At 43.8% G+C, this 13,112-nt stretch overlaps 1 long non-coding RNA gene across 1 annotated transcript; it reads right to left on the bottom strand.

The window, feature by feature from the left end:
* Nucleotides 1-1,067: 1,067 nt before the first annotated feature.
* On the bottom strand, nucleotides 1,068-12,807 carry LOC148474170 (uncharacterized). Its single transcript, XR_015872911.1, has 3 exons — nucleotides 12,741-12,807; nucleotides 12,492-12,573; nucleotides 1,068-1,237 (listed from the first exon to the last, which is right to left on the bottom strand). It is a non-coding gene; the product is annotated as an uncharacterized LOC148474170 (long non-coding RNA).
* Between the last annotated feature and the right edge of the window lie 305 nt (nucleotides 12,808-13,112).

Here is a 13,112-nt window from a genome sequence, read left to right as displayed (position 1 = left end):
CATACCTAGTATACCATGTATGTTAGCTTTCATATCATACCTATGTATACCATGTATGTTAGCTTTCATATCATACCTATGTATACCATGTATGTTAGCTTTCATATCATACCTATGTATACCATTTAGGTTAGCTTTCATATCATACCTATGTATACCATGTATGTTAGCTTTCATATCATACCTAGTATACCATGTATGTTAGCTTTCATATCATACCTATGTATACCATGTATGTTAGCTTTCATATCATACCTAGTATACCATGTATGTTAGCTTTCATATCATACCTATGTATACCATGTATGTTAGCTTTCATATCATACCTATGTATACCATGTATGTTAGCTTTCATATCATACCTATGTATACCATGTATGTTAGCTTTCATATCATACCTATGTATACCATGTATGTTAGCTTTCATATCATACCTAGTATACCATGTATGTTAGCTTTCATATCATACCTATGTATACCATGTATGTTAGCTTTCATATCATACCTATGTATACCATGTATGTTAGCTTTCATATCATACCTATGTATACCATGTATGTTAGCTTTCATATCATACCTATGTATACCATGTATGTTAGCTTTCATATCATACCTATGTATACCATGTATGTTAGCTTTCATATCATACCTATGTATACCATGTATGTTAGCTTTCACATCAGACCCAGGACAGACCCCTTTTCTACTGTGGAACACTTCTCCCGGCGCTTGGAGATGACATCATCATCTCCAAGCGCCGAGAAACCCGGAAGTCCCCATGGTGTAAATGGGACCCGGGTCGGGCGACCCGTTTACACTGCAGGGTTGCGCGGGACGTTCCCGTTTTAAACCCTGCAAACATACCTCGGTTGGATTGCCCAGTCACTTGACCCAAGAATCCACCACTTGCCCCTTTTACACTTAGCAGCAACCGGGTTAACCCTGCAATATCCCGGGGTTTTAGCTGTGGTGTAAAGGTGGTATTACTGAGCTCATACATGAAGTATGAGCTCCCACTGTACAGAATGAGTTAAATGTGTGCATAAACGCCTCTTTCTTACATCAAGTCTCTCCTGGGGAATCCTCTAAATATTCTGCTCCTAGTCATCACCCAGGGAATTGTGTCACATGAGGAGACAGCATGAGACTTCGGCGTATACATCAGACGCAGAGAACACAAAGAAAGCCTGCAGCGCTCCAAGTCACCCGAACTCCACTACTCAACTGCTGCCAGAATCTAGTTCAAAGAAAAAAAAAAACTGTTCTGTAATTTCCTCCTTCCTTATTAGTGTTCAGCATGCACCCCGGCCTAGAGTCACTACCTCCCAAGCTTTAATGATCGCCAAAATTGTCCTACTTAAGTAAACTAATTGGTTGTAAAGCCTCCGTAATGTACACTAGATCAGGTCAGGAAATATAAAACCTCAACCCATTTTATTATAAATTATAACAGCTCAATGGGGTAAATTGGTTACTATGGGCAACCTCTCCACTTCTAAAACTCTCACTTTAGTACATTCAGACCCGCTCGCAAGCGCATTGTGCTCGAAAGTGGGTTCGATGGTGGCCCAGTGCCCTTCACTCGCTCCGGAGCTCACAGCAAAAAAGGGCAGCTAGTGATGTTGCTCGCCCCGTTTTGTAGGCGGGTAGGGAGGGGTGACTGAACAAACAAACGGAGGAACGCCTGACGTTTGTGGGCGGCCCTATTGCTCGTGATGTCAGTAGTGGAATTCCGGCTCTATTAGAGCTGGAAGTCCACTTGGCATTGCGAGTGCTGAGAACCTACCACAAGGGTCTCCTCGCAATGCCGATGGTCGTGATAATCGCAACCTTTGCCAGGCCGCTCGCACAAGCGAGCGGCCTGGAGGCCGGAATAAAAAAAAATTGGAACGCCCTGATTCAGAGCAAGCGCACGCAAATAGCATGCGCCTCTGAATCAGGTCCTCTGTATTGTATGATATTCACTGGAATGTTCTATTTATTGTATGGTAATCACTATGATGCTCTCTGAATTGTAGGTGGTCATTTGGGTTGAACTCTGTATTGTATGAAATTTTCGGTATTGTTTGGCAGTCACTGAGGCGCTTTCTGTATTGTATGGCAGTAACTAGGATGCTCTCAGTTTATATGGTGGTCACTGGAATTCTCTCTGTACTGTATGGCAATCTGAGGCGTTGATTTGCACTAATTACTGCAATCAATTTGCAAGGGCTATTGAAGGTTACAAGTTGCTGAATATGAACATAAACATTGTGGGGGGTGCCGCTATGAGTGTATTAGCCTACGTCAGCCGGGACCGTTAACCAGTGATAAATAGGCCCCTAGGTCATGTTGGAGTCCGCATGCCACCAATGATAAATAGGCTAGGTCATGTTGGACGTCCTGGTCTTTCTCTTTGAAAACTATGTTTGTAGGATGATCAGCTAATTATGTAGCTCCTCACAAACTAGGTATATGTCTTGACAAGTTGTTAAGTAAAGCTGACCCACATATGGCTGAATTTGCCTGCTAATTTATCTAGTTTATAACCAGTTGTATTGAAAATACTGCATGCATGCACTTCTACAGACCACCAATAATTCTAGACAGTGCTAGAAATATAAAAGCAATCTAATCCAGATAAAAAAAGACAGTTGATGACCACGATCTGTATATAGGCATAGTCCTTGACTGACCACATTAATTGGACCCAGCATGAGCCATCTGTTTGGCAAACTGAAAATAGATCTAGTGATAGAAGGACAAACTACCTATATAAATATATGACTAGATGAAGTCTCTTATAGCTATCGTTCCTTCCATGCTAAGAATGTCACTTTGTTCAGACTAAACTCTCTCAAAACCGAAGATTTTATTAAAATATTTAACATGTATTAAATAAATTTTTGCGATCCATTGTCCATAGATTAAAAAAGGCAAATAATTATTGCTATTTAGTAGGGGTGAGCGGGTTCGGATTTCTGAAATCCGAACCCCCCCGAGCCCCCCCGATCCGAGGCCGATCCGAGTCAGGCTCGACTTTTCCCGCCTGACTCGGATCTGAAATCGAGGCAAAACGTCATCATCCTGCCTTCCGGGTCTCGCGGGTTTTGGATCCTATATAAGGTACCCGCGTCGGCGCCATTTTCTCACTCGGCTGTGGACAGTGAAGAGGGAGTGTGGGAGTTAGGGCTGGCTGGGCTGTGTAGTGTAGTGTAGTGTAGTGCAGAGTAGTGTTGTGCTGTGCTGCGCTGCGCTGTGCTGCTGTTGTCCACTACTTCAAAGTCCATAGGGGCTGGCTGTGTTGTGCTGTGCTGCTGTTGTTGTTAATAGGGGCTGTGTCCACTACTTCAAAGACTATAGGGGCTGGCTGGACTGTGTTGTGCAGTCAGTTCTCCATAGGGGCTGTGTCCACTCCAAAGTCCTGTGCAGTGTCCCAGTCCTAAAGGGGTGCTGTAGTGTTGTCCAGGGGGTGCTCTGTCCATCAGGGGTGCTCCCCCCAAGTGCTAAAAAAATAATATTTTTTCTGTGTTTGTGAATTGTGTGCGCAGTAGCCGCACGTGCATCAACAAAGTAGTGCCATGCGTGTGCCTGTGTCATAAGTAAAGGGCCGGCTGGCTTGACCGTTAAAGGGTGCTGTAACCCCCAAAGTACACTCTAAACCAAATAACAAAATATTTTCTGTGTTTGTGAATTGTGTGCGCAGTAGCCGCACGTGCATCAACAAAGTAGTGCCAAGCGTGCGCCTGTGTCATAAGTAAAGGGCTGGCTGGCTTGACCGTTAAAGGGTGCTGTAACCCCCAAAGTACACTCCAAACCAAATAACAAAATATTTTTCTGTGTTTGTGAATTGTGTGCGCAGTAGCCGCACATGCATCAACAAAGTAGTGCCAAGCGTGCGCCTGTGTCATAAGTAAAGGGCCGGCTGGCTTGACCGTTAAAGGGTGCTGTAACCCCCAAAGTACACTCCAAACCAAATAAAAAAATATTTTCTGTGTTTGTGAATTGTGTGTGCAGTAGCCGCACGTGCATCAACAAAGTAGTGCCAAGCGTGCGCCTGTGTCATAAGTAAAGGGCCGGCTGGCTTGACCGTTAAAGGGTGCTGTAACCCCCAAAGTACACTCCAAACCAAATAAAAAAATATTTTCTGTGTTTGTGAATTGTGTGCGCAGTAGCCGCACGTGCATCAACAAAGTAGTGCCAAGCGTGCGCCTGTGTCATAAGTAAAGGGCCGGCTGGCTTGACCGTTAAAGGGTGCTGTAACCCCCAAAGTACACTCCAAACCAAATAAAAAAATATTTTCTGTGTTTGTGAATTGTGTGTGCAGTAGCCGCACGTGCATCAACAAAGTAGTGCCAAGCGTGCGCCTGTGTCATAAGTAAAGGGCCGGCTGGCTTGACCGTTAAAGGGTGCTGTAACCCCCAAAGTACACTCCAAACCAAATAAAAAAATATTTTCTGTGTTTGTGAATTGTGTGCACTGTGGCTGCACGTGCATCAACAAAGGAGCAGCGCCAAGCGTGCGCCTGGGTCCCATAAGTAAAGAGCCGGCTGGCTCATTTCTTAAAGGGTGGTGTAACCCACAAAGTGCACTACTCTCCAGCAAAAATAAAAAAATATTTTCTGTGTTTGTGTGCGCTTTAGCCGCACGTATATATCAATATAACATAAATGGAGGACCAAACTTTCTCCGATAAAAATAAAATAGGGAAAGATCAAGAACCACTTCCTCCTAGTGCTGTTGCTGCTGCTGGGAGTTGTTCATCATCCCAGAGAGGAAGTAGGAACACCACCACTTTTACTAAACAATTGACCCTCCAACAGTCCCTAGCGATGAGGATGAAGTACGACAGCAGTCATCCTGAAGCAAAACGTATAACTGAGGCCTTGACTGCTATGTTGGTGTTAGACGTGGGTCCGGTATCCGCCATTAGTGCAGTGGGATTTAGACAATTGATGGAGGTAGTGTGTCCCCGGTTCCAAATCCCGTCTAGATTCCACCTGCATCCTCAAAGCAGCAGCGACAAGCGTGCGTCTGTCTGTTAAAGGGTGGTGTAACCCTCAAAGTGCGCTCCACAAACAATTAAAAAATTCTTATTTTTTTTTCTGTCTTTGTGAAATGTGTGGGCTGTAGCCGCACCCGCATCCTTAAAGCAGCAGCGACAAGCGTGCGTCTGTCTGTTAAAGGGTGGTGTAACCCTCAAAGTGCTCCAAAAAATAAAAAATATTTTTTTTATGTGTTTGTGACTTGTGTGCGATGTAGCCGCACGTGCAGCAACACAGTAGCAGTGCCAAGCGTGCGCCTGTGTCATAAGTCAAGGGCCGGTTTGGACATCTGATCTGGACTGTAGGACGTGCCAACAATTTCTGACAAGTCTACTGTCACTGCATATGATACTGTCCTCAAAGCAGCAGCGACAAGCGTGCGTCTGTCTGTTAAAGGGTGGTGTAACCCTCAAAGTGCGCTCCACAAACAATTAAAAAATTCTTATTTTTTTTTCTGTCTTTGTGAAATGTGTGGGCTGTAGCCGCACCCGCATCCTTAAAGCAGCAGCGACAAGTGTGCGTCTGTCTGTTAAAGGATTACATCGGTGACAGCATCCAAGTAGGCATGTCAGACAGTCCGTACCTGTACTGGCAGGCAAAAGAAGCAATTTGGAGGTCCCTGTACAAACTGGCTCTATTTTACCTGAGTTGCCCCCCCTCCAGTGTGTACTCCGAAAGAGTGTTTAGTGCAGCCGGGAACCTTGTCAGCAAAAGGCGTAGGAGGTTGCTTCCACAAAATGTGGAGAAGATGATGTTCATAAAATGAATTATCAACTCTTCCAGGGAGACCAGCCTCCAGAACGTACAGAGGGACCTGTGGTTGTGGATTCCAGCGGGGACGAATTAATATTCTGAGGATGAGGATGTACACAACACTGAAGAGGGTGAGGAATCGGAGGATGAGGACGACATCTTGCCTCCGTAGAGCCAGTTTGTGCAGGGACAGATTAATTGCCAGCTTGTTTTGTGGGGGCCCAAACGAACCAATCATTTCAGCCACAGTCGTGTGGCAGACCCTGGCGCTGAAATGTTTGGTTTGTTAAAGTGTGCATGTCCTGTTTATACAACATAAGGGTGGGTGAGAGGACAATTCCATCTTGCACCTCTTTTTTTTCTTTGCATTATGTACTGTTTGGGGCCTAGTTTTTCAAACTGCCATCCTGTCTGCCACTGCAGTGTCACTCCTAGATGGGCCACGTGTTTGTGCCGCCCACTCGTGTCGCTTAGCATAGTCATCCAGCTACCTCGGTGCAACCTTTTGGACATAAAAACACTATTGTGAGGTGTGAGGTGTTCAGAATAGACTGGAAATGAGTGGAAATTAAGGTTATTGAGGTTAATAATAGCATAGGAGCAGAAAAACACACAAATTCTGTGATTTTAGCTGTTTTTATGCTTTTTTAAAAAAAAATACAGATCCAAAACACAAAACCCAGAACCCAAAACACGGAAGGGTGGTTTTGGCAAAACCAATCCAGATCCAAAACACGAAGAAAGATCCAGATCCAAAACCAAAACACAAAACACGAAAAGTGGCCGGTGCACACCCCTACTATTTAGTGATGATGCCATAGACACAACTATGATCATTAGCATGTCATCCTAAAAATGTGAGGAGCACCATTTAATCAGGAGGGGAATGCTAGGGCTAATATAGGGAAACATGTTTGCTTGGGAAAAGGGTTTATGTCATTTAATAAATTTTAGGCATTGTAACTCCAAATATGGGAAAGGTTCCCTATCTGGAAAACCGTAATCTTGATATAAAATATCCCATTCCTGATGCTGATAATGCCGTTTGCTCAGTGGTTTGGATGGAAACAGGATGCAGTCAGGAAACCGACGGTCAAAATGCCGACCGACGGCTTCCCAACTGTCTAATCCCGGCAGGGGTTTAATGACAGGCGTCGAAATCCCGACACCTGTCATTTTACCTACGCCGGGAGCCCGATGCCCGACATACCGATCGAAGGTAAGCCGGGCAGCGGGCGCGGACAGCTGCGCAGGGGGGGTTTAGGTTAAGGGCTCCCAGGGGGGACTTAGGGTGAGACCCCCCCGGGAGGGTTAGGGTCAGGCTAGGGGAAAGGGGGTTAGGTACCCCCGGGGGGAAGTTAGGGTTAGGCACTGCCCCGGGAGACTTAGGCTGCAGGGAAGGGGAGGTTAGGTTTAGGCACTTACAGGGGGGTTAGGGTTAAGCACTTGGGGGGGTTAGGGTTCGGCACCCCTAAGGGAGGGTTAGGGTTAGGGGGGGTTAGGTTAGTAAATAGAGAAAATACTTACCTATCGGGATCTGCACTACCGGTGCTCCAGCTTCGGGATTCGAATAGCCGGACTTGCGTCCGGCGGTATTTCATACCGATCCCGTGAAAACATTTTAAGAGGGAATATTTTCCAGGATTATTTAAATTAAAATGATCATTTCCACATTACAGAATGTACTAATTAATTGCATTGTCTTTGCCGGCCTCTGTATGTTTAAGAGAAGTATATCCAACCTCAGTAGCACAAATTAAATACATTTGCTTGTAACTCTTTAACATATTATTTTTTAGACAGGTACCATCAAGTTATACATTATTCATTTATTTTTGGACAGAAAGCCATTGGCCATTGATCTAGAGATCTGCAGAAAATTGCTTGGTACTAAATAAAATAACACCACAACACATTATATATATATATATATTTATATATATATATATATATATATATATATACATACACACACACGTATATGTATGAATATATATTTGCAGAATACTTGTTAAAAATAATGTATAGCCATATATTAATCTTGTTACTAAGTTTAGAACAATAATGTTATTCATACTCGATGTATGAAGTACAGCCTGTCAGTCAAGAGACAACAACCTTCGGCATCAATGCTTCTTTTCATTGCTTGCCCTGAGTGACCCCTGGCCTTTCAGTATCACAGACTATGCGCAATCAGAAGGGTCACCGGGTTCTATGATGTCACACACACAGATTTTTTTTAAACGGAACAAATGCTGCTTGATTTGTGGTGTTCAAAGTGGGGACAGTAATGGGTGTTAAATGATAAAGAGCAATCCATGAGTCTATGCCCCTGGTGACATGTGTAATAATTAGTTAAATTTATTACTTAATTAAAGATGACTTAAACCTATTGGGCAGCATTCAATTTGACTAGTGCTGGCTATAAGGGCACCATTTTACAAGCCCTGGCATTGTGAGGGGGAGTACAAAAGAATGTTGTCTTAAATTAAACCCATTGTAGATTGTATGTATCACTTTATTTAAAGCAGAGCTAACAATGTCATAGGTTCCACCAATATTCAGGATAATTCAGCCTATTCACTAAAGAAAGACCACGGAGTCACGTAGGCAAGTTTGGTCCAGAGGTGATTGAACAGTGCTGACTCTCACTTTAATACCAGGGGTCCATATTTGGTCAAACTTAATATATACATTTTTAAACATTCAGATATTTTGTGTTGTAAATTTTGTCCATCTTTCTGTGTTATAATAACCATTAAAAAAGTTCTGACTAGATCATGCTTACCGTCCTTCTGGTTGCCCTCTTCCGGGAGGTCGGCTTTTGTCACAACAAAGGCGAGGCGGCTCGATCACGTCATTGTGGCCCTCTCCCCCTCTATACAGTGCTGATATTACAGGCACTGTAAAGCAGGGGGCAGGACTACGATGACGTGATTTGGTGTAAAATTGCATCATCGCCTCTCCCCCTCCCCCGGACTGCCTACTTTTGCTTGGTAAGTGGGTGGCCACTGGGGGGTTGCGGGCAGCTCCAGGTTACGCTTAAAATATTTTTCTGTAATTGTAGCACCATGCCTAAAATTAACCAAAACAGATGTGGTAATACACTGACCTTCCCAGCACTGTGCCGGCATTCACATCATTACTTTGTGTAGCAGTGACTGTACATAGGAGGAGCCTATTGGAGAGCATGTCGGTGTGTGAGAGATCATTAGTTAGCAACAAACCTCCTGTTTCTGAAGCTTTTTTGTATACGAGTTCCAAAGATAAAAGACAGGGCTGTAACTAGGGTAGTGCGACCAGTGCCATGGCACAGGGCACCGCAGGGCAGGGGGCACTGTTTGGGCCTGTCAATTTTCCTGTTTATTATCATTCTCACTTGTAGCTTCCTCATATTTTATCCCCAGCATCTCCTGGTCTCCCCTATCTCCTCCCTGGCCCTTCCCCATGAGGCCATGGCCCTTTTTCAGGTGCACTATCTTATGTCCCTATTTAAAAAATGAGGAGGATGCCAATGCTCTCTCTGGCACAGGGCACCAAAAAGTCTAGTTACGGATCTGATAAAAGATACCGAAATACAGTGGAGCCATCCTTAGATTCTAGAAGCAGAGCATAATAGGAAGTATTTACATTCTAATCAGTTTTGGAAATAGGAGATGTTTTCTCATTACAATGATTTCCCGTCTCTGACGCCCACCCCTTGGTGCAGTCTGACAATGTCCTGCACAGTCATTTTTTCTTTTTTAGACTCCTTTAACCTTGTAATCTTCACTGTGTTTCTTACATCATCTCCCTTTCCTTTTCTCTGCTTCCTTTCATCTGTCATGTGACCGTTCTCATCTGTCTATCACTGCCTTTAATAGAAAGGATCATCTGGCACTGGTGTGTTTGATCTGTCACATATAATCACACCTTACAGCCAATTACATTATTAGGCTGACAGGTAGCATTTTCTATAGCTACAGAAATGAGAATACTGTGAGACCTGGGTGACTGCAGCTGAGCAGTAAGTGCAGTGCCAGGCATTATAGAAATGTTTTATATGGAATCACAACTTCAGAAGTAGTGGCTGATGCTGAAGCTCCCAGTGTGGCTTCTCAACTTGGTAGACCCATATTGGACTAGTAATAGTTCCCCATCAGGAGCAATATCATTGAGTTAATGGAGTTCAGCCAATAGAGGAACTCAGGGCTCCATTTAACAATAATGCATAACCCCTTTTAGCACTCGCTACAGGGGTTATGTCATCCTTTCTGTATTTAACAAACAGCGGTTATCTAAGATTACCACGATTTGTCACTGCATCGGTCTCACCACCTTTAGATGGCGAGAGAAATGCGGTCCCCATTGCCGGCAATGTGGACGTGGCAGTAGCCCTTCCGGCTTCAGCGAAGCCTTCCAGACACTGCTGGATCCCAGTGTCATGCACATGAGCAGACGGACCGTCACGCATGTGTATGACATAGTAGCAGCAGCTGAGCAGACATCGCTGGACCTTGTCGGAAGGATAAGTAATGATGAATACCAGTGGCATATTCATTTGTATCACTGCGATACTAAACTAAATATGCCGGTGGTATTTAGGATCATTGTTAAAAGTGGCTCTCAGTGTATACCATTCCTTCAGGAGCGGTGGTGCTTTCTGGGCTGCTAGATGCAGGAAGCATGGCAGGGTTGCAAGAGGCATGGTGGGTGGTGTGCTGGCCGGAGGCAGGTTGGTGCTGAGCTTCTAGGTGCAGGGAGCAAGGTGGCTGGTGCTGGCCTGGTGGCTCCTTGTAGAGAACATGGCGCCCTCTTCTGGCTGTGTCCCTACTCGTCTGCATAATCGTCGGGCCAGCCCAAATAGATAGACAGACAGACAGCCACAAGAAGCTTTTCATATGTGTTTCTTTGTGCATTAAGGTGCATACACACACAACAATTTTTTGAACGATTATCGTTAAACGATATCGTTTAACGATAATAGTTTGTAAAAATAGTTCACTTTCTGAGTCAAACGATGAACGATTTTCGTTCATGCGCGTTCACGCTTGTAGTTTGTAGTTCAGTCAGACTTGTCAACTCAACGATTTTCAGTAAGGGAATATGCAAAAATCGTCTGTAGTTCTAAAAAATCGTTCATTACATTTAAATGAACAACTTTAGTAAACGATTTTGGTTAATTTTTTCAAGGGAGAAAATCGTTTACTAAAATCGTTCATTAACAAAATCGTTGTGTGTGTAAGCAGCTTTAGGCTTATACAAGATGACAAATTCCTGTTTTGGAGAATGAGCTAATTACAAAGGTGTACATAACAGTGCAGTTTATCTGCCGTTTACTTGCATAAAATCATTTATGTAGGTAACCTAAGAGATAAAGTACTATCACTTGCTGGAGAACGGTGCAGGCCCATTGACTACACGGGCCCCCTCCTCTCAGTCCGGCGGCCGGCAGCGCACTGAGCGCAGCGCACCCAGCGCCACACTGATAGACTCTGGGCACTAGAGTGTGCCCAGAGTCTATAGCGCATGCGCAGGTCACTGGGAAAGTGGTGGCGGCCATTTTCCCTGTACTGCACATAGAAACATAGAATTTGACGGCAGATAAGAACCACTTGGCCCATCTAGTCTGCCCCTTTTCATGTGCGCAAAACAATGGGAAAATGGTCGCAGTGGCCAATTTCCAGGCATTTTTACAGCGCTGACACCGGCGCCGATGTGGGACTCCGGAGAGGTAAGTATAACATGGGTCAAGGTGTGTGGTGCGGGCCCCCCCTGCACCCAGGGGCCCGTGTGCACCGCAAACCCTGCACCCATTATAAATACGCCCCTGACTACAGTGTATTAGTTTTCTGCATTTTATTTAGTGGCAAAAAACAGTGTGTTGATATGCCTGTGGAAAATGAGACTTGAGTTGAGGGTTTTACTAGTTAGTGTATTGGGTACACGATCCTAGTGCTGATAATGCCGGCAGTGTAATCTCGACGGTGGAAATCCCGACGCAGGCAGGTAAGTATCCTAACCCTCCCCTCCCACATCCTAACTGCCACCGCCCCCACAGCCTAACCCTAACCCTCCCCTCTCGCAGCCTAAACCTAACTCTCCCCCTAGTGCCTAACCCCTAAACCTAACCCTATCCCTAATACTTACGGTTGGATTCGCAGCTGTTGGGATCCTGGAACTGGGATTTGGACCGCAGGCATTGTGTGTGCTAGAATGTCTACTACATTTCGCAATTACATGTCCTAGCACAGATATGGAAAACTACTAAAGTACTTTCTCAAGTCATATATCATTCTGATGTTGCAAGTGGGAGATTTATCAAGACTTGGGGGGAGATGCACCAAGCCTTGAAGAGCGATAAAGTGGAGAGTTGTAAAGTACCAACCAATCAGCTCCTAAATGACAGTTAGGAGTTGATTGGTTGGTACTTTATCATGCTCTACTTTATCACCCTCCAAGGCTTAGTGCATCTCCCTCAAAATTGTAATTTAAACTTACATTTAGAATGCACTTCTTCACAAACTGGTCATGTTTAACCAAGCAAGAATAATCTCATATATATATATATATTCTGGTAAATAATAAACTAATATAAGTGAAGACAACATTTCCTGTTAGTTTTCAGAGTATGGGAAACAATGATATTGCAGAGTACATATGGTTACACTAGTGAAACAAATGGTAGTATTGCTTACAAGGTTAAATTCACAAGGTCAAGCATTATTAAATTACCAGCTGTGGGATTTTCTTCTCTCATTACTCAACCTCCTTCTGGTTTGTCATGACATCACCCGCCATCAGGTCCTGTACAAGCCTGGAAAAACAACATACAGTATCTATTTTTCCATTAAAACCAAAATCTACAAATTTAATTGAAAATAAAGACGGATGTGACAGTAATTGTTTTAACAGAATAAAAATCTCAACATTACCCAACTCCAAAACAAATGACAACAAAGTTTAAATAAATTCACAATTTACTTTCAAAGGAAGAATGAGAAAGTATTAAGAATGCATGAAGGGCACAACCGCACAAGCCTATATGTTGGGGGTCTCACTCAGCATTTTAATTGCAGACACATGTAAATTATGCAGTTTTGGCTAATTAGAGGTAGATAAGATGCAGACTGGTTCTAATCAGCCACAAAACCTGTATAACTCAAATGTGTTGATGATTAAAGGGATGATTGGAAAAGCTGCAGTGTGGACTCCAGTAACATGTCTGATGGGAGGAAAGCATGGGAAACGAGAACTCATTTTCCTTTGGTAGCACAATACAAAGGGGATAAAACAGGCAACAGACAAGTTTACAAATCTGCATATATTATTATTGTTATTAATAATAATAATAAC

The sequence above is a fragment of the Taudactylus pleione genome, unplaced genomic scaffold (assembly GCF_031769625.1).
Source record: "Taudactylus pleione unplaced genomic scaffold, aTauple2 ptg000886l, whole genome shotgun sequence".
Lineage (NCBI taxonomy): Eukaryota > Metazoa > Chordata > Amphibia > Anura > Myobatrachidae > Taudactylus > Taudactylus pleione.
This window is presented reverse-complemented; position numbering and strand designations above follow the sequence as displayed.